Consider the following 18,616-nt stretch of genomic DNA (forward strand, 5'->3'; position numbering starts at 1 on the left):
AGGATTAGCTTAGGGATAGGCAAGTGGATGGCATTTAATGAGGGTGGGTGAAGGAGGAGATATTTGTTAACTTTGGCTTGGGTTAGTAATTCTTAACCCATGTTTAGGGAATGTGACAAGGTTAGGAGGGGATTAGGATTAGGTTTAAAGACATCTTCTAGAAGAGTTTAGACTTTGGATGAGGATAAAGACTTTCTAGAATAGTCTAGAATTTCCTAGGATGAGGATGAAGACTTTCTAGGAGAGTCTAGAACTTCTTAGGATGAGGATAAATTAGATTTTTAGAAAATAAATAAAGTTTTATTTATTTCAAGGGTTTGGGTTGAGGAGATATTTATTAAAACTTTTTTAATAAACATGAGGATTAATATTTAATCTTAATTGAATATTTTGAGTTGGGATTAGGGGTAGGAAATGATGGGATTAGCCTTTAATTAAAATTAAAGAAGGATTAGAAGATTTTGGAAGAGGTTAGTGGTCTTAAGAAAATTGGCCAACTTTTGGGCAAAAAATAAATAAATTATTTATTTTGGGATTTTTTGGTCAATTTATTAATTAAATAATTAATAAATAAGGAAATAATGTTTAAATAAGATTTAAACATTTTTGGGAGGGATTCCTTAATTAAATATTTTTAATTAAGATAAAGGGATTTAATGGCATAAAAATAAATAAATTAATTAATAAATGATGATGTCATCAGGACTTTTTCAGAAAATAAAAATACTTTATTTTCTAAAGGTTTTTAGGTGTCTACATTTTGCCCCTCTTTGATGTGATGCCGCAAGTGGCATGTCATCAAAGATAAGAAAATAAGATGCCCAAGGCTAGAGCAGAAGAGGAGAGAATGGACTGTGAGATGCCCCCTCAAGAAGGTAGCGGGGAGAGAAAGCAAGGCTCGATGGCTTCTTGAAAAGTACAAGAATCTCGGATGAACAAGGAAACTCAGATTGGCAAAGAGAAGGGGCTAAATTAGCTCAAACTCTCACTATGGGAGAATGATAAAGGAGAATCAGATGCAGAAGAGGAAGCAAGCTTAAGACGTTAGGGAAGGTGGAGGATGAAGGAGCAGAGCGCTATAAAAGGAATTCAGAATGGGGAGATGGATGAGGGGATTAAAAAGCTAATGCAATAGGATTTCAAAGAGTCAGATTGGCAGAAGATGGGTTTCAGAGATCCCTAGGACTAGGATTGTGGATCTCGAAAGATGAGGCTTGGTGGATTGATTTGGATTGGTGGATCCCTAAGACTAGGATTGTGGATCCCTAAAGCTAAGAGTGATGAGTGATTCAAAGAGATACTAATGCATCAGCTGGGGTAGGAGAGACGGATGCTGGATATGGATGGGGGATAATGGAGATGAAGCAAAACTATTGAAGCTTTTTGAGTGGGGGGATACTTCAAAGAGAAGTACCACCATGTAGTTGAGCACTAGATTTGCTATAGGACTGTTGGTTAATTGCCAAGGTTACCAAGAACATCAAGGCCTTTTCACCAACTATCCAGAGGACTGACGGACTGACTCAAAACAAACACGCCCCAGCATCACACATGAGTCCAAGAGGAAGCAGTGTGGAACTGACACTGGGTAACCCACAAGCAGAAAAGAAAAAAAAAAACAAAAGACTTGATCTAGACCTTACGCTCAGATTGCCCCATTCGTAGTATACCATGATATGGAAGATCGTGGCAACCTTGAGGAGGAAACAAAAAGATTGCTTGGAAAAGATATTTCAAGACCCAAAAGGGAAGATTCCAAATCAAAAGAAAGCGAAAATCCAAAAGAGAACCGTTTGCCAACGAGATGGGTAGGACGAGGTACTAATGGACCAAGATCAGACATGAGGAAAGCTATATCCTACAAGGACCTATCAGAGAGAACCTAAGCTGGTGGATCTAGATGAGTGATGCGTCTGGCAAGCTGAGCTAAGAAGGATAACACTTTGGTGATAGGAGATCTAGCTAAAGGATGCATTGGAATAGCTAACCAAGATGTGCGATGTGTGCAAGATGCTGATCAAGGAGGAACTGACACAAAAGTTGGATAGATACAATGGTACTAAGCTAAAGAGGATGTACAAGCTGACGGACCAAGATATTTACAAGCTGAAGTTGACCAAGATAGTTACAAGCAGGCAAAAGCTTAGGATGATAGGATAGCAGCATGGTTCGATGTTGTGCAAGATGCGAAAGCTAAGGGTGGGGTGATAGTGAAAGATATGGATTTGGCAAGATGCATCCAATGATGATGAGAGATTTTGTGACCAAGGATAGCTAGAGGAGCAGGATGAGATGGCTGGATAGGATGGTAGATAGCTAGAATTATGATGGATATAAAGAGATAACATTGGGTTTGCATGAGGATAGCCTAGAGCTAGATACCAATGACAAGGGAGGATGGACAAGACAAGATCTCCAAGGAATATAGTGCCCCCAATCAGAGGATAACACGTGGAAGGAGGTCTTATGATGGATGTGATAGGATTGAAGCTAGGATGGAAAAAGCTGAAGGGGCTAGGGAGATGGATGATAGCTGAGATGATTGGCTGAAGCTGCATAAGATTAGTGGATGGTGTGAGATGAAAGTTGGAGGATGGAGGATAGGTGGATAGATTGGAAGATGGAGTTGGATGTCAAGAGATGACCAAAAGCATGAGGGTGATAGGCTAAGCTGGGGATGGCGGGATTACGCATGACGCTTGTTTGCCAAGTTTCCATCATGGTACTTGTCCAAGGCACTTGAATTGCCAAGTTTTCACCAGTGGACGCTTTATTTTTCTTTTCTTTTTTGACTTTTTGACTTTGGACTTAGCTGGAATGATTTTGGCTTTCTTTAGCTATTTTGGCTTTTTTGGGATATTTCACTAGCTGTTGGAATGTTCAATTTTGTTGCTAGCTGTTGGTACACTGGATGTGTGATTTATACAATAGATCGGATTAGATGGGATTGATGGTAGGAGATGGAGGGATGAAAATGCTAGAAAGGAGCATGAGATGGGGATGCTTGCAAGAGCAACATTGGCACATGTTGGAACGGGTGTGAAAAGAGCATATGGAAGATAGATGGTAGATGCGGGCGTGATGGAGGATTTGTGGAAGCGTGCTTGGGGATATAGGCACCCAAGATGGAGTTAGGAGATGGGGGACATGAGTCACTAGATGGGGGATTAGCAATGGTGGATGCCATTATGCATTGGGTTTCAACTTTTTTCTTGGGGATCCACATGGTTTTGGATTTTCTTTTCATAGGCTTTTGCATTGTTTTGCATTCTTTGATTGGATTTTGCCTTTTTGGAGTATGTCTTTTAGAATAGACATATGATTGCCTAGGATGTGGATTTTTAGCTTTATGTATTTTGAAGTTGGCATTTACATTGGTGTGGTAAGCTTTGGGAAGATGGTTAGGAGAAGCTTTGTGAGATGGAGAGGATATGAAAGAGCATGTAGGGGGATGATGATGGATGATGTGCCCTGATATGTGCCTTTGTTGATCTTGCATAGGAATGGATGGAATAGGATTTCTATAATGGCTGATAGGAGGATGGAGGATGGTAGATTTTGGGACATAGGGACCCAAAATGGATTTAGCAGATGAAGGGGGTATATGGTAGGTTGTTTTGGGTTGCAAAGATGGTGGAGGGGGGATGAAATAAGATTTCTTGAAGGAGTGATGGAAAGCTGGCATGGTGGGCTTGGAGATAGGCTTGGTTTGGGGGTGTGGTGTACCAACACCTTTAGATGGTGAGCCTTTGGATACATATCCAAGACCATGAAATCCTAGATTTTTTTGTGCAATAATAGGCTCTTTGATTCCTTGCTCTTGTGGTCCTAAACCTTGACCTTGATAATGCCATCGATTGAGCATTTGAACAAGCTGAGGAAACTTTTTTCTTGCAGAAAATGGTAGAAGTGATTTATTAGGTGTATTGCAATGGGGAGATACTGTTCTTAATTCTTCTGCTGAGAGAGGGCCACCGTGGATGAATGTAAGTGAACCAAGAGGGTAGATTATAGATGGTGGAATAGCTTGGGTAGGTGGTAAGATGGAAGCATGGAGTGGGGGAGATGGAAGGATAGGATCTTGATGTAGCTGGTGGGATGACAAGATATCTTGTAGTGGAGGAGATATGGCTCGAGGTTTTGGAGATGGAGGAGATGGTGACTGCACTATGGATGGAAGACATGGTACGATGATATCTTCATTTATGCTTTGGGGGATGTCAACATGCTTTTGGGAAGGATCTTGATAGGATTGGTTTGGAGTGGATGGTGCGATAGGAGGTGAAGGGATGGACTCTTCAAAGGCAGCGGATGGATAGATGGGAGATTCAGTAGTGGAGATGGGTGAGTAGAAGATGGATGCATAAGGGTCATTATGAGAGATTTTGGAAATGCTTGGAGGCGATGTGGATAGGATTTGGAGGGATTTGACAGGTGGTGGGATTTTGATGCTTGCGGGAAGTGGAAGAATTTTAAGCAATTTGATGGATGGTATGGGGATGATAGCTATGGGAGATGGAGGTGATATTATAGATGGGGAAGCTTCATTACTGACTACTTCACATGGTTGGATTAGATGACATGGCTTATCGACTGCTGGAGGTGACTTTTCTTGTATTTCCTCTAGTAGTTTCCTTGGAGACTCGTGTGTCAGAGGTGGAGGTGGATTGACAAGAATAGCTAGTGTGATGGGGGTGGAAGATTGGAAGCTTGGTTGATTGGGTGATGGAGGGGAAGTTGGAATATCAGATGGCATAACTAGATAGTTTGGAATAACTCTTGGATTTTGGGGGATGCTTGGGGGAATGTTTCTAAGGCTTTCAATATACCCGTCATAGTCAACAAGATTTTCATCATCATTAGAATAGGAGGTGGCAGGAGCAAGGACAATGCGACCAAACACATCATGATAGGATTGGTACTTCATGCTTTGATGATGAGTTTGATGGGGATGGGGTCTTGTGTATGGATGAACATGAAAGCTCATGGTTGGATTTGGGTTAAGTAGAGATTTTGGATTGGCTGATGAAAGATTTCCTAGGGAGAGTCAAAGTTGCATGACAGACCTAAGGAGGATTGGTTGGAGATTTTTGGCTTTCCTGTGGATGGAAGACTTCAAGGGCATGCTGTCAAAAAGTGAGAGTTTTTCTTTCTTATGTGCTGGATTGGTGGAGATTGTGTTAACCTAAGAATATACTAATGATCCTATGGCATGACACGAGATTGATCACTTGTGGATCCCAACCTTTAGCTCAAGGTGATGAGGGATACAAGTGACAAAGCTGGATTACCCTAGACAATGCTCTGTCAAAGGGATAACCTTGGTGAGATTGGTTGATTGGTAGGATTGATTCGATAAAAAATTCTAGCAGAATGACAACAACTCTCTAAAGGCTTGGGTGTGATTTTGGATTGGGTTTCTAGTTGGCTGGGGGGGGATGATTTGGAGAGACTTTGGATTTGGGATTGTTCTAAAGCAAGGAACTAGATAGATTTGGTTGCAGCGGGGGAGCTTGGATGATTTTCTGATGAGGCAGTGACTATGCTAAGTATGCCTTGAGCTGGGAAATTTTTGCTTTTTTTTTTGGATTTTGACCAAAGTTGGAAAACATTCATTCAAAAGCTATGAACAAATAAGCAGACAAAAGTTTTGAGCAAGCACGTCAAACACACCAACATCCTAGGAAGCTTTCTACAAGGATGAAATTTGTTATAGCTAGGGAGTCCTCGATATACGCAAGGTACGTGAGGCCCAAATCCATAGATGAAACCAAAAAGATGTCACACGGCCAAGAGGAGCGGTAACCCACTTCTCCTCTTTCACTTCTCAAGGGTATAAAGTTCCTTGAGGCTTAGCCCGAGTGACAAAATTTTGATCCCAAGAGAGGTGTCTTTGGATTCACCTCCCGATCTTTATACTCCACCGAAATGCTGGAGTTGAGGTCGTCCCAAGGGGTGATGAAATCCCCAAGCAGGCCTCCTAAAAAGTGTAAAACAAGACCACATACATGATCTTGGGCTTTAAAAGACACGCGTTCATTTCAATTGATGATTTAAATTTTGTAAGCTATGATTGAAGACACTTGTGATTATGGCATACAATGTTCATTCCAATTTGACAGCGTCATTAGCATAATGAAAGTCGAGAGATCGTCAACATAAGAAATGTGAGCACCATTGAAAATGCGTCAAAACCATGTGATGTTCATTGATTTTTAGGCATTCAAGATTGAGTGTGAGTTTATTTTAAGCCCAAAACAAAGATGTGTGAAACTCGATTGCCAAGCGTGCGCCCGGAGGCCCTCCACGTCAATAGTTGTTCAATTTTAGTGCCCAAACTTGAAGTGTGATCGATTTAATCTAGATTTTTGGTCATTTAAAATTTTTGATAAAGTTAAAGCAAACGTTCAAAGACCAAGTGAGTGAGTTAGATTGTGGAACATTTAACACCTTTTTCAAGTAGACCCATCCCCATAAATGGTGCTGAGATTGCAACCAATGGTTGAATTGATGGGTGATTAGAAAAGAGGTGAGTCCAAGGAACTACTCAAATTGATTTTTGCAAATTTGTATTTAACTTAACAAAGTCTCTTAAATATCCAAAAATCAAACTTTACCTAAATTGCATGTGGAAAAGAGATTTGTTTTGTTCAATTTTAGAAGCTCCAAATGAAGTGTTTGATATTGCAATGGTTAATTGATCCTTGGCATTCAAGATTGGATTTTTTGTTTTAATCATGCATTCAAGGAAAATTTGATTTTAATCCATGGCATTCAAGAGTGTTTTTAGCAACATGCATTCAAAGACAAGTGATTAAACATTCAAGTTTTTTCCTTTGAGCATTCAAGATTGAGATTTTGTGTTTTGTTTTAAGAACTTTGAAGAGATTTGTTTTAACCTTAGATCATTCAAGATTGTTTTGGACTCAAAAGTGAAAATGACTCTTTGGACTTTGCTTTTCATTCAAGATTTTGTGTTCTAGTTTGCATATTTTAAGCCCAAAAATGATATTCCTAGATTGTTTTGATGCATGAAAAACCTAAGAAACATTCAAGATTTTGCAACAAGACATTTGTTTGGAACAAATAACAAAAGTTTTAGGACTCTTAGTTTTCATGAGATTTTAAAAAGAACTTTAAAATATTTTCAAATGAGGTTCATTTTATCCTTGATTGATGTTTTGAGTTTGATTTAGATTTTAGTGTGCACTTAGTGTTGATTTTGAACCTTTTGAAATGGAAACTTGAAGTTCTTTTTAAATTCCCAAAAATGAAGTGTTCCTAACTTTGCATGAATGCATCTAAAACCTTGATGTTGCAAGGATGCAAATGATTAGATTGGTTTAGTTTCACTTGTTAAAAGGCTTCTTTTTTTTTTTGCAAATTTTTAGTTTTTAATGGATTTAAGTATGATTTAGGGGTTCATTTTAAGCACTAAAAAGAAGTGTGTATGATTTTGCTTCCTTCAAAAAAAATGGCCAAGATCTCCCACAAGAAGAAGAAAAAGAAGTAGATGGAATAAGAAGAATATAGACAAGAAGAGGAAGAAGAATTTCAAGTGCTTTGTCCACCTATAAGCTTGAAAAATCTGCAACCACTATGAGATTGACTATGAGTTCCTTTGTCTTCTTCATGCTCATGTGGACCTACAAAACCAATTTATACAATCCTACCAATCACAAAAACAAGCAAAGTTAGCCAAAATTAGCAAATGACATACAAAACTTGACTAAAAAAACTAATGAAGATGACCCATGCGGGGTCCCACCGGGCGTGCCAAAATATATATGAGCAATGTTAGTATGCTAATAGAAACCAAATTTAAATAAAGCTTCTACAAACTAAACAAAATTCATAAACTTCAAGATAGACTAAGATGAGCTCTCAATTGAGAATATGAGCCATTAATGGGCTCTCTCAATGAGAAGCTCTCTTGTTGAGTGGCTTTATCTAAATGGATAGGATGTATGCTTAATATGATTCCAAAGGCTTCAATGGATGATTGTGGATTTTTGGTGTTGATAGATGGCTTTAGTATGGATTTGGCTCTGAAAATAGCATTATAACTTTACTTCATGGATTGTGTTATTTTGCAAAGGGGAAGGATCCAATTTATAGGCAAGAGGCTTGAGGGTTTGAGGGCTAAGATGCAAGGATGGCAAAAAGCTTATGGAGGGCTTAGATTGCATGAGAGGAGAGCACATGGATTGTGCTTCCTTATAGCCAATCAAGGAGTGACACATGTCACACGGTGAGAGGATGGAGGAAAGGGGAAAGATGAGTCAACAAAGGAGGCTCAAGGGATAAAATATTCATAAAGACCTTCATAATGACTTGTAAGAGCAATAAAAGGGCTTGTAAGAGTCATTTATGGCCTAGTGGACTTCATAAAGTTTTATGGTTGAGATATTTTGAGGGTGATGAGAGCAAATTTGACTTGGACTTGATTAGGAAGGTTTTAAGCTTGCTTAGGAAGGTTTTAAGCTTGCTTAGGCTTGTGCAAATGATTAGAGGATGGATTAGGATCGTTTAGGATAAGTTTAGGGATAGGCAAGTGGATGGCATTTAATGAGGGTGGGTGAAGGAGGAGATATTTGTTAACTTTGGCTTGGGTTAGTAATTCTTAACCCATGTTTAGAGAATGTGACAACGTTAGGAGGGGATTAGGGTTAGGTTTAAAGACATCTTCTAGAAGAGTCTAGACTTTGGATGAGGATAAAGACTTTCTAGAATAGTCTAGAATTTCCTAGGATGAGGATGAAGACTTTCTAGAAGAGTCTAGAACTTCTTAGGATGAGGATAAATTAGATTTTTAGGAAATAAATAAAGTTTTATTTATTTCAAGGGTTTGGGTTGAGGAGATATTTATTAAAACTTTTTTAATAAACATGAGGATTAATATTTAATCTTAATTAAATATTTTGAGTTGGGATTAGGGGTAGGAAATGATGGGATTAGCCTTTAATTAAAATTAAAGAAGGATTAGAAGATTTTGGAAGAGGTTAGTGGTCTTAAGAAAATTGGCCAACTTTTGGGCAAAAAATAAATAAATTATTTATTTTGGGATTTTTTGGTCAATTTATTAATTAAATAATTAATAAATAAGGAAATAATGTTTAAATAAGATTTAAACATTTTTGGGAGGGATTCCTTAATTAAATATTTTTAATTAAGATAAAGGGATTTAATGGCATAAAAATAAATAAATTAATTAAATAATTAATTAATTAATAATGATGATATCATCGGGACTTTTTCAGAAAATAAAAATACTTTATTTTCTAAAGGTTTTTAGGTGTCTACAATGATAATCCCTAACTGAGGATTAATAATATTATTTTCTATGTCATTGTACATTAAACAACAATATTCTCCTCCTTTAATGCTCCATTTGTAAGAATTTAATATGCATGGCAAACATTAGCCTGCAAAACCAATCATTCAATTCTCAGCATAATAATTATGGTAGGTCCATAGTATGATTTTTGGCACACTTAAAAATAAAAACTATAATAACCCTTATTATTGAGTATATTAGGAATATACCAATCTACTATTTCTAGTGTGATAAAAATTATAATTTCCTAAGATGTATGATTGGATTTATAAATCAAATCCTAAGAATGGATTTAAAGTCTAAGGACCATGGAAGTATCTACCTTTATAGCCACTAACTAAAGTTTATTGGATAACAAATATACTATCATAGAAAGTGAGACAAGAAATCTAGATCTATATGCATGATTTTGAAATGCATGTATTGCTACATCTCTTTAATTCTTGTGCTATTTTGTTACCTGTAATTAAATTTGTGCTTGTCATTAATTGACCAGTAGATTCATGTGAAATAAGAAAAAAGATGCCTTAGTTGCATCACTATTCCATGTGTTGGCTCCTGATTTAACAGTTTTGGAAATAACCAAGAAACCAGAGCAATACACCTAAGGTTAGCAAATTCTTATGATGGGTGCACTTGATTGTAGTCTTGGGCCAACTATAAGGATAAATCCTTCTTCTTCTTTGGGCTCCATTAGACCTAGGTGAGTGGACCTTAGATTCTTTATATGGTACTAGTGTAAAGGCATACAACTAAATCTGGAAAAATAGATAAAATCCCTTAATCTTCTAAGTTTATGCAAGCATTCATGGATGAAATAGCTGATAACAGAGCACATTAACTAGATAAACTAAGTGAGGGATTACTCCTTTAACTCTTAAACACAAAATGAAAGATATTCGATTAGGATTTGATATCTCAGCATAACCTGGGTATGCAACAACAAAGGACATGTATCCTTCAAGCGGACCAGTCCCTTATCCATTGGGCATCAACTAAACTTTAACATACAGATGGGTACCTGAAACATACTCATACATTTAGGCACATGATCTATCTATTTGGCTTGCAAATAGACATCAATCTTCATTAAAACTCTCGTACTTATGATGATATCCTTCTAATGAAAACTGCAACCCTATCAATGTAAATAAGCATTTACTTGGATTCTTTGGTCCAATAGCAAGTTCAACATGACATACAACCTTAAAGGGATGCAACTAGGTTTAAGCCCTTATCTCTTAAACATAGAACATTGCAAATAATAAAAGCAGGAGACAAGAATCAGAATGAAACTAAGAAGGTGAAAATATTTGCATTAATTTCATTGAAAGTAATACATCATCTGCATACAAAAACTCAAAAAATACACAAAGGAGAATGATTGTGTAATATAAAATGCATCAAAAGGAATACAATATGCTGTTCATAATAGAATTAGACTAAGTAAATGGTATCACAACTCAAAAAATTTGATCCAACCTTGTGGTCTCACAAGCTCTAAAAATTGGAACCCTTACAATGAGCAGAAGGAGATATATAGGAAAGAAGATATCTCAGAAAAAGTGATCTACTATTGACATCTGTCCCACTGAGAATGTCTTCAATCTGGAGTTGGTAAAACTGATCATCCTTCATCTACCTGCACTTGATCAACCATAAATGATGCACAAAATATTTGATATATTTCCAATTAAAATATGCAAATATCTCCTCGAAAAATATCAAAAGATCATCACAAATCTGTACTGAGGCCCAAAATCTGATCTCCATCATGTCTCAACTTGTTTTGCCATGAAAATCAAATATTTCTATTACCAAAATTCATAACTATCCCAACTGCATTTAGAAACCATCAAATCATCTTGAAAATTGTTGGAGAAGTTAAGAATGATGAAAATATCTCTAAATTTGGTTGCAATTTCATCTGCAACATTAAATTTCACATTTTACCATGATGTCCCTAAAATTAGAAAATATCTTGTAGCTGCCACTAGCTGATACCTGTATAAAAATTGATTGCAAAAATGGAGAATTCATCTTCTCCCAATTTTGACGGTATATAACACTTCATATTCTGGATAAAAATTGCCCCTCTGAGAGCTCTCTGAAATTTTGGCTCCCAGGTAGAACATAATACTTAAAATGAAAAATTTAAAAAGACTACACAATCTGAACTATATAACTTTATAAATAATTCAAATATTTCCCTTTAGTAATCCGAGCGCTGAAAACATTGAACTCTAACGATTTTAAAATCATTTTCAACTTGCTCCCATCTTTGCCAAGTGTCCATGTGTCCATTTTTGATTTGCTGAGCGAGCCCCTTTTAATCATGTATTTGGAATATATTATATTAATAAATGATTAAAAATTAATCATTTAAACCTTCCTTTTTGTAGCATCTTAGGAAATCACAAATCAATCTTTGATCGCTCGATGAAAGTAGATTCGTAACATCGTGCCCCATTTGAGAACTCTTCCCGACCATACGACAGGCAAATCTTCGCAGCATTGGGCCTCTTCAAATTTTGTTTGGTGAACATATGACAAAGGGAATTTTCATGACATTGGAGGGCTAAACAAATTGTTTTATGACCCTACGACAAGGCAAGATCGCAATATCACACCACTTTCTCCCGGGCCTCTCGATCTGACGATATTGTCATAAGATCGTGCAACATGGAAAATTTTACCTTGACCATACGATGAAGTCATAGGGTCGAGGGCCCTTTAAAATTCATCCATGATATTATGATCTGATTGAAGCATCACACAACTTCAAATTTCTTCCTCCGATCATACGGCATAGTCATGACATCACACGACTTTGAATCACATCCCCCGATCATGCGACTAGCAGTGACAATGTGCTATATGGCGCTTCCAAAATTAAGTCAGCTCTTGCCTACCATGCGGGTCTCGCCATATACCAACTTGGTGTCACATAATATGTGTGTCTTTGAAGACACTATCAAGTTGAGTCTGCCCACTTTTATAATATAAGAAAACTTAGAATCCCGTGCATATGGGATTAAAAGTTTAGTTGCTACCGACCATGGTGAGAGGCTTCCTTAATCTATCGTTGAATGCTCCCCATGCATGGATCCATTCGTTAGCTCCCTTGTTTACAAGTCTCCATGTCCTTATATACTATGGATCTACACATTTTGTGGCCATTCTAGCTCCATGTTAAATGTGGGGATTCCTTTATATTGCTCATGCAATGCTCTGTGCTAACATTATTTTTTGCCTGCGTGGATGATCCTGCCCTCATTATGCACATGGAGTAGAATGGGCAAATGCCCTACTTTTGACGTGATTCAAATCCTTATATTTAGACTGAGGCTCTTGTTTAAAACTCCTTCTTCCCCCTATGCATGTGAACCCTCTTGCTTAGAGACGTGGTAGTTATGGAAATCTCACATGCTACAATTTTTCCCTTTATGTGGGCTTTGGACCTCCATGTGTTAAAGTTTCAACAACTCCCACATGAATTCCCCCCTTCCTTGCTGACATGAGGCTTCCTCCTGCACATGGTGTCACTATTGTAGCTGTGGGATGCTATTCTTCTAAAGCATGAGCTATCCTATTTTCATGCATCTCAATACATTTTATTGGCATCCTTGTAATATTGGTTTGGAGCTACATGCCATGTTTGTTGTTTAAGCTTTGCTCCCTGTTGCCAAGAGCCTCCAACATGATTTCAAATCTCAAAATGTGAGGCAGTTCCCCATAGGGCTCTAATGTTGCGGCTTGTGTTTGTTATGGCTTTATCTAGCTTCATGCTTCATGGGGATAGTGAGAAAGATGGCAAGAAAACTATATGGTAATATAAAAATAGTTCAAACTTCCTATATTCAACATTGCACTTTGCATCACCTCCAAAGTCATGAGCTTTCTTCCTCTGTTATGTGGGCAAATATACTTTGAGGATTGCTTCATAGTAACATCCACAAGCCCAGCTTCATTTCATATTTGTTAATACATTTAAGAAAGATAATTCTTTCAAGATGAAGAGCCAAATGCTTGTACTAACTGTATACACTAATATGTTAGCAAGAAACACTAATCTATTTAAAAAAACAAAGCATTAACTAACAAAACTAATATAAACTTTAGATGAGACAAAGTGAGGTCCTTGAATGAGAATATGAGCCATGGATAGGCTCTCTCAATGATGATGATCACTTGATTTGTAGAGGTGTCCTTTGATATGGATTTGGGATGTATGCTCAAGCTTCAAAATGCTTCAATGGAGGTGGATTTGGGATTTTTGGTGTGCGTATATGTAAAAGTATGGATTTGGCTTCTCAAACTGACATGGTAACTTTAGCTTAAAGATTGTGGTAAAATGGTTTGGGAGGGGATCCAATTTATATGCTAGAGGCTTGAAGCATGGAGGGCTAAGATGCAAGGATGGGGAAATGGCTAAGGAGGGCTCAGATTGAATGAGAGGAGAGCACATGGATTGTGCTTCTTTAGCACCAATAGGGAGTGGACACTTGTCACAAGGAGGATGGGTGTGAGAGGATAGGATATGGGTTGGTCAAAGGCTTGATGAGGGTGGTTGGGTATGTAAGAGTCATGAGTGAGGATGTACGAGCCATTTATGGCTTTGTAAGAGCATTCATGGCTTGGTGGTTGGGATATTTTGAGGGGAGACTGTAGCTTGGTTTAGGAAAGTCTTAAGCTCATTTAGGATTGTGGAAATGATTAGGGGATGGGTTAGGCTTGGGTAAGGATTAGATTAGGGATGTTAGAGATGTGCAAGTGGATGGCATTTATGAGGGTGGGTGAGTTTGTGGCTAAGCTTAGTTAGTATGGGTGGATGGGGTGGATTAGGCTAAATGGAGGATTTAAGATAGGCTTTAGGGGTTATTAGATTTGAGGGTTTTATTTATTAAAGTGATTTTAATAAATTTAGGATTTGGAATTAGATAGGAGAATAGGATTAATTGATAAATAATGGGTTATTTGATTTATCAATTAGGACTATAGATGATTAATTCAATTAATCAGCTAGGGGATGGAAAAGGATTAAATAAATAAGAATTTAATTAATGATGCCTTTTAGAGATAGCTGAATAGGATTACCAAAGTGGTGTAATCAAATTTAGGTGTCTACATTTTTCCCCTCTTTGACATAGTGTTGAGATAACACTATTTCAAAGAAGTTTGAACGGAGATGACATGAGGAAGATGTTTTAGCAACAAGGTTGCCCCAGTCTCGGGTAAGAAGAGGAGAGACTAGACTTAGAGATGCCCCCACAAGAAGGCGGTGGAAAGAGAAGACAAGGCTCGACGGCTTCTTGAAATGAAAAATAATTTGAGATGAGCAGAGACACAGATTAAAAAAGAGAAGGGGCTAAAGTAGCTCAAAATCTCACTATGGGAGAATGATAAAGGAGAATCAAATGCATAAGAGGAAGCAAGCTTAAGACTATCCTAGACTGGGGGGAGGACGAAGGAGTGGAGCACTATAAAAGGAAATGAGGAGGAGGGTAGGGATGATGGGAAGATAAAGAGGTTTGGATGGGGGATAATGGAGATGAAGGGAAGTCATGGAAGTGGTTTGAGCAGGGGGAGACGACAAAAAGAAGTAACACCACAGAGTTGAGCATGAGATTTAATACAAGAATGTTGGGTTAATGGCCAAGGTTACCAAGAACATCAAGGCATGTTCACCAACTTTCCAAAGGACTAACGAAATAACTCAAAACAAGCACACAAGGATTGCCCTAGCAACACATGAATTCTAGAGGAAGCAACATGGAACTAAGACTAGGTAACCCACAAGTGGAAAAAACAAACAAAAGACCTGATCAAAACTGTACGCTCAGAGTGCCCCATTCACAACATACCATGATATGGAAGATCATGGCAACCTTGAGGAGAGAATAAAAAGATTTCTTGGAAAAGATACGTCAAGACTCAAAAAGGGAAGATTCCAAATCAAAAGAAAGCAAAAATCCAAAAGAGAACCATTTTCCAATGAGATGGGTAGGACGAGGTACTAACAGACCAAGATCGGACATGAGAAAATCTATATCCTACAAGGTTCTATCAGAGAGCACCTAAGCTGGTGGATTTGGATGAGTGATGCATTGAGCAAGATGAACTAAGAAGGATAACACTATTGGTAATAGGAGATCTAGCTAAAGGATGCATTGAAAAAGCTAACCAAGAGTTGTGCAATGTGTGCAAGATGTAAAATTTGGTGAACAGACACAAAAGTGGGGATAGAGACAATGATATGCAATGAAAGCAGAGGTACAAGCTGATAGACCAAGAGTTGGTATAAGTGTACAAAGTTGTTTTGTGATTTGTGGGTGGGAGAGGGAAATGTTTGGGAAGGTTGGGATGACTGAGAGGGGTAGGCAGGGCACTGCGATAGGCTATAAGGGGAAAAGAGGGGGCTAGAAGGGGTCATTTGAAATTTTATTGAGGAGGAGATATTGTTGATTAGGAGCTCTGCAGTAGAGATTACGATGGCAAGTATTGGGCAACCAGAGCACCGAGCGGACATTATGCAACAAGTACGAGTACGAGGGATGCTCGATCGATCGGTAGGGTCTAAAACCTCTTCATGATTTTTATTTATGCTTTTGGTAGATCATTCCCATGAAGGAAAAAATGTGATCCCACAGGCATGGTTCCAACGAGAATGCAAGCAGGATCAGTGGGATCGTAATCTTGCAAAAAATAGCATCAGGTGGGATGATGCAAGGGTTTAAACAGGTATTTGTGGGAAAGCGATCCTGAGATGGGAAGTCATGTGGGAATGGGATAGAGGTAGTGAGATCGCATCCCCACAAAGAGGAACATGATTTATGCAGTGGGAATGCATCCCCATGGGTTAAGCTCATTGTATAGCAAAAAATTGGGAAAAAGGGGACAGTGTAGGAATGCGATCCTGTGGGATCAATGATCAATGGGATCACCAGGTGGAAAGATCATGGGAACACACTAGCAGGATCAGGGGGAAAGGTCAAGGGTTAGAGAAGAGTCAACATTGCAATCTCACCAAAAAATAATTCTATGGGAATGTGGGTGGTAGGCTTTGAGGGGACGCTGTTTCCACGAGAATGCAATTTTTTGCAGAATAAAAGTAGAAAAAGTTGGGGTTGAGGTAAGGGAGGGTGCGAGGATAAACAAGGAGATAGAAAACTAATGGTTGGATTTATTTTGGTGGTGTACAGTGGTCATTGGGATGCATTAGTGTCATAGGAGTAGCGAGTAGCAGTGTTGTGCATTGGAGAGATGCTGATGCCAGCTGACTCGGCATGGGTCAAGGCGATCAGGCTAGGCTACCTAGTGAGGTTTCCCCATACCTGTACCTATATGACGATGGTGATAGCACTATGTGAGAGATGGTACAATGAGACAACGATGTTTCACCTACTGATGGGGGAGATGATGGTGACGTTGGAGGATGTATACCACATTTTCAAACTGCTAGTGCGAGGGATGCCAGTCATGATGACTAGAGAGATGACAACAGAGGTAGCTGTGTAGAGACTGATGGGGCTCAAAGTGGAGTATAGGATCTGGAGGGGAAATTTCACATTAGATGAGCATCTGGATCATGGATCTAGTAGTGATGCAGATTGTGGATGTAGGATGCCCAACGGCATGAGGTTCTCTGATGTTGGCCAAGCTATACCGGGACCTGCATCAGATAGTGTACCAGGGCGACAGCTGACAAGGGAGGAGCAATGGGTTCTTGACACTGTTATAGGTGTGGGCGTGAGAGCATGTTGCAATGCTCAGGCCATTGGGACACAAGGACAGGTAGCTAGAGGAGCCAGTGGCATATAGTTGGGTGGAGCCTTTGACATATCACCACACAGATTTAGTATATTACTAGAGAGTGCAAATTGATGAGATAGTGGCAGTGGTGTGGAGGCCATACATGGGCTTGGGACCATGGGCAGAGGAGGTAGAGCATCTCCCCTACACCATTTCTCCATGCTTCATGTTTGGGAGATGGAAGTATGTGGCAGAGTAGTACAGGCTAGACAGGGTAGGTGTAGAGGTGGGGAGGCTATAGACAGAGATGGGCTGGGTGGAGGGGAGGTTGGATGCCATGACGGTGGAGTGGTAGGGGGTGTAGGCAAGACTAGATGCCCTCTAGTAGGAGTGAGATAGGTTGGTGGTGGAGGTGGCAACCTTATGAGCATAGGTGGTAGTGGGAGGGGGATTGGATGAGTTGCAGAGACTACGAGCAGAGATGGAGGAGTTGAGGGAGAGGGCTAGGTTCTACCAGGGGAGGTACCATGCTGCAGTGCCAGCATCATAGATTGAGCATTACAGGTGGTCAACTTGGTCAAGCATAGTAGGTACCCACACAGGGATGCAGGGAGGAGGGGAGAGTGGATGGAGCATTGGGGGAGAGAGTGTAGGCAGGTCTCGGTGCACAGGGCATAGTCAGAGAGCAAGGCCGAGCCAGTAGCGTGGGATGGGAGAGGAGGTAGAGAGCTCTGGGATAGGGGGAGGACTGATGGGGCCACCACCTCCACCACCACCAGTACCAGGGGCCAGGAGAGGGGCATAGGAGGAGACTGATGATGCAAGGATGATGGGTTGAGCATGGATGAGTAGGCATCTTTTTGGGATACTGAGTACTCCATATATATATATATATATATAGGCTATTTTGAGACACATGGAGATTTGGTGTGAGCTCAAACTTGTTTGTACTATATGGACATTTTACACTAATGGACTTTTATTCTTTCATTCTTTCATTGATATATAGATTGGATGACTCTGGTGATATTTGTGTTTATGGACTGGTGATGTTATGTATAGTGATATGTAGTGATGTTTCGATGGTATTGCTGACGATTGGTGATGTAGGACGTGACAAGTGCTATGATTTTTTTGATTGTACTGACAGTTTTTGATGTAGGATGTAATTTTTGATGACATTGTATACATGATATAATATGATTTTGATGTGATTCAACTATGATAGTGCAGATATGGTGTAATGTGATTTTGATCTATGATATCGTAGATGTGATGTGATTTGATGTGATCCTTGATGACATGATTTTCCTTATGATATTATAAATGTGATGATGATGAGATTTTTTGTATGATAGATATCATGTAGTATGATAGGTTTTAGATATGATCCTAATGATGTGATGTTGCTTTATGATAGATGTGATGTGATCCAGGGAAATTGATTGCTTTGGAGGGTATTTGATATGATGTTGTATGATTATAAGTACAAACTATAAAATAAGTGACAAATGTAAAATGAATCAC

At 38.9% G+C, this 18,616-nt stretch overlaps 1 pseudogene; it reads left to right on the top strand.

The window, feature by feature from the left end:
• Positions 1–17,158, top strand: part of LOC149575347 (type I inositol polyphosphate 5-phosphatase 8-like) — a 59,245-nt pseudogene extending 42,087 nt beyond the window's left edge.
• Positions 17,159–18,616: the final 1,458 nt, after the last annotated feature.

Source organism: Cupressus sempervirens, chromosome 2 (genome assembly GCF_028749045.1).
Source record: "Cupressus sempervirens isolate cs-2001-9-10 chromosome 2, ASM2874904v1, whole genome shotgun sequence".
Taxonomy (NCBI): domain Eukaryota; kingdom Viridiplantae; phylum Streptophyta; class Pinopsida; order Cupressales; family Cupressaceae; genus Cupressus; species Cupressus sempervirens.